A 3,968-nucleotide genomic window follows, 5' to 3' on the forward strand; every position below is an offset into this window, starting at 1 on the left:
TCATTGATGCCGAAAACACTATCTGCACACTTAACACCTTTACAGATGAGGTATAAAGACAATATAGTTACTTACCCATCCATGGCCCGGAGAACAAGGAAAAGAAGGGAGAAGAGAGACAGACAGAGAGCAGAAGAGACCAGTGCAGAGAAGAGGGAAGAGGCGGAGGGAAGAAGGAAGGGAGATGATTGAAGAGGAGGAGGGAAGGAGGAGGGCAGGAAGAGAGGTGCCACTGGAGAAGAGGAGGTGGGGAGTTACCACTTTAACAGCTTCAGTGCCAGAAGAGCTAAACACTCACTGACAGCATTTATTATGACTGTGAGAAGATGTGCAAGACATTACACTGAGAAATCATAGAAAGAAGCCTGAAGAATCAAACAGAATGCTCACCAGCAGTAAAAACTGTCTAGTGGCACTTACATCAACATCATCATCATCATCAGAGAACGAGCTGATTTTATACAGCACACTCCAATAATATTAAAAGAATGTTATAACAGATTATAATTATAATCAAGTTTTGCCCATATCAGGTTATTAGGAAAATGCATTACAAACAATTCCCTAATACTGTATATTGCCATTAGCAGAATCACTCAACATATGCCATATTGATGGACGGGAACAGCTGCAGGGAACACCACATAAACCATTAGGTAGAAAGTGAAAAGAAGTTATTTTATTCTGGTGAAAAAACAAATCCACAAATTTTTTGCACAAGCCCATTCTTGTGCAAAAATGTGTGACTATGTTTTATGCCACAAGCAGGACTTTCCCAAAAATTAGGTGGGGCTTAGTAGAATAGTGTGGTCTCCCAAAGCTCAACCAAGTTACTATCATTTAGGTAAGAAGTTGGAGTAAATTATAGATCACATCTACGCCAGCTTGATTTTCTGGCACATAGAATGTCATAAATGTGCCAAATTTCTTAAAGGGATTCTACCACTAAACTGACATTTTTTCTAATTACCATGTCAGAATAGCTTTAAGACGTGATCTCCACGGCGCCGTTCCTTATAGATACCGGTTTTAACCGGTATGCAAATGAGTTCTCCGCAGCAATGAGAGCGGGCCCCAGCACTCAAACGGCAATGGGGGCGTCTCCACTACTGCCTGAGAGCTCTCTCCAGCGACGCCTCCATCTTCAACTGCAACCCCGCCTCTTCTGTCGGTCCAACTTCCGACGTCTGCACAGTACGCTCCTGTATTAAACTACAAGAGCAAGAGAGGCCTCCCAAAAATGTCCACCAGTCACACACAGGCAGGCAGCAGCTCGCGGAGAAAGCTCGCGCAGTGCATTTAGTTCGCGGGCTGCTGCCTGAGTGTGTCCTAGCGAGGCCCCGGCGTCAGGTTGCTATGACGCCGGGCCGCACGCTGCTGCATAGAGAACACACACAGGCAGCAGCGAGCGAACTACGTGGACTGAGCGAGAGAATGGCGGCGAGAGAGTGGCGGCGAGGGAGCGTGGCCAACTTAAGTGCTAATACACTGGGGCTGTTGTAGGAGGGGGACATGAAGCTGGGGATCGTGGTTGATCCCTGGGAACCCCCCCTCCCTCCCGGGACACCCCCTCCCCCCACTGCACTGACCTGTATGTCTAGTGTTGGGTGCAGCAGCCTTCTCCGTACGGCATATGTGCAGGTGGGCTTGGATAGCTGCGGCCATCTTCTTCACTGTGTCCCTGCTCAATCGGCACGCCCACATTCAGCCCCCAACCTCTGGTGCTGCAGCCCTGCCTCTATAGTCCGCCCACAGCCTACCATGCACCAATAGGAGGTGCGTGGACAGACCAGCGCTGGCGGAATGCCAGGTTCTACAGGCAAGCCTGGAGGTGTCTTTGGAGGGTCACGGTGGTGATTTGGGGTGAGTGACCCACATTTTAAGTAGCTTACTACCTTTTCCTGGCAAGTGTGTGTGTGTGTGTGTGTGTGTGTGTGTGTGTGTGTGTGTGTGTGTGTGTGTGTGTGTGTGTGTGAGAAATTTCCCCAAAATCCATTCAGCCGTTTGGCTGTGATTGAGGAACAAACTCACAAACATCCAAACATTGAAACACACAAAACCACAAACTTTCACCTTTATAGTATTAATAGGATTGCATAAAGAGTGATCAAACCATCAAATCTTTCCCCAAATGATATCAATAAAAACATCATCTTTTCCTGCATTAAAAGACACCGCACCCAGCTCCATACACGTAAATATGAAAAAGTTACAACATGGCGACACAATTTTTTTTTTTCTATTTTGCAAAGTTTTTCATTTTTTAAAAGGTATCAAAACATTACAAATACTATATAAGTTTGCTATCGCCGTGTTCGTACTAACCCGCAGAATACAGGTTACGCTGGGTTCACACCTGCGTCTGGGGTCTCCGTACTATGGTTTCCGTCTTCTGCATGCCAGAAGACGGAAACCATAGACCGGGTCCGGCCGTGCGCGGCGGTGAGCGTTTTAGGCTCTCCGCCGCGAAACCGGATTTTTTTATCCGGACACAGAGTACTGCATGTCTGACTCTGTGTCCGGATTATAAAACCCGGTTTCGCGGCGGAGAGCGCAAAACGCTCACTGCCGCGCACGGCCGGACAGCTTTCTCACCCATTCAAATGAATGGGTGAGAAAGTCTCCTGCAGGCTTCCGTCTCCTGCATCTGTTTTATGCAGGAAACGGAAACCTGCAATAAGGACCGACGACGCAGATGTGAACGAGCCCTAACATGTAATTTTTACCAAGCAATGAACGCTGTAAAAATTGAAACCATATGAAAATGGCACAAATGCATTTTTTCTCCAATTGCACCTCATTCTGATTTTTTTCCAGCTTCCCAGTACATTGTACAGCATATTGAATGGTGCCATTACAAAATACAATTTGTCCTGCAAACAATAAGCCATCATGTGACTCTGTGAACCGAAAAATGAATAAGTTATGGCTCTTGAAATGCAAGGAGGGAAAAACAAAAATGCGAAACTGAAAAATGGCCTGGTCCATAATGGGTTAAGCTATACCTAATTTTCACTACACCACACATCTAATTTATACCACAACTCAACAAACTAGGTGGAAAAACTGACTGAGGTCAGTTTCGCATTTTTGTTTTTCCCTCCTCGCATTTCAAGAGCCATAACTTATTCATTTTTCGGTTCGCAGAGTCACATGATGGCTTATTGTTTGCAAGACAAATTGTACTAGGGAATCCCATGCCCACTTTGCGGTAAAAACTGCAGTGCGGACTCGCAGCGATTTCCAAAACCGGTGCAGTTTTGGAAATCACAGCATGTCAATTATACTTACAGAAATGCCAGCGGTTTCCCCATAGCTATAATTGTAACAGAAAGGAGAGAGGAAAACTCTGCGAACTTTCTTTCTAAAGCACTGGGGAAAGAATTGTGATGCATTGCCGCCACTGTTTTTCCACAGTGCTTTTTTGCTGCGGGATGTCCTGTGGGGCATCAGTCTAAGGCTGGGGCTCCATGGTGCAGAAATGCAGCTTTTTTTGTTTCACATTTTGCTGCGTTTTTTTTTTTTTTTTTTTAGCCAAAGCCAATGGCTACAAAAGGAATGGGAAATACAGTCCTATGAAAACGTTTGGGCACCCCTATTAATCATAATCATTTTTAGTTCTAAATATTTTGGTGTTTGCAACAGCCATTTCAGGCTCAGACTCAGGCATTCATGCAGAGGAACAATTACAATGTTCTGGAATGGCCATCCCAGTCCCCAGACCTGAATATCATTGAACATCTGTGGGATAATTTGAGAGCGGGCTGTCCATGCTCGGCGACCATCTAACTTAACTGAACTTGAATTGTTTTGTAAAGAGGAATGGTCCAAAATACCTTCATCCAGGATCCAGGAACTGATTAAGAGCTACAGGAAGCGACTAGAGGCTGTTATCTTTGCAAAAGGAGGATCTACTAAATATTAATGTCACTTTTCTGTTGAGGTGCCCATACTTTTGCACCGGTCAA

The 3,968-nt window shown here is 45.4% G+C and overlaps 1 protein-coding gene across 2 annotated transcripts in view; it reads right to left on the bottom strand.

Moving 5' to 3' along the window:
- Window positions 1-167, bottom strand: part of PTBP3 (polypyrimidine tract binding protein 3) — a 140,412-nt gene extending 140,245 nt beyond the window's left edge. Inside the window, exon 1 of one of the 2 annotated variants that reach the window (XM_075280442.1) lies at window positions 76-167. The gene's annotated coding sequence lies outside the window, so the exon portion shown is untranslated. The remainder of the gene's footprint in view (window positions 1-75) is intronic. The other variant, XM_075280445.1, reaches the window with a different exon arrangement.
- Window positions 168-3,968: the final 3,801 nt, after the last annotated feature.

Source organism: Leptodactylus fuscus, chromosome 1, assembly GCF_031893055.1.
Source record: "Leptodactylus fuscus isolate aLepFus1 chromosome 1, aLepFus1.hap2, whole genome shotgun sequence".
Classification (NCBI taxonomy): Eukaryota; Metazoa; Chordata; class Amphibia; order Anura; family Leptodactylidae; genus Leptodactylus; species Leptodactylus fuscus.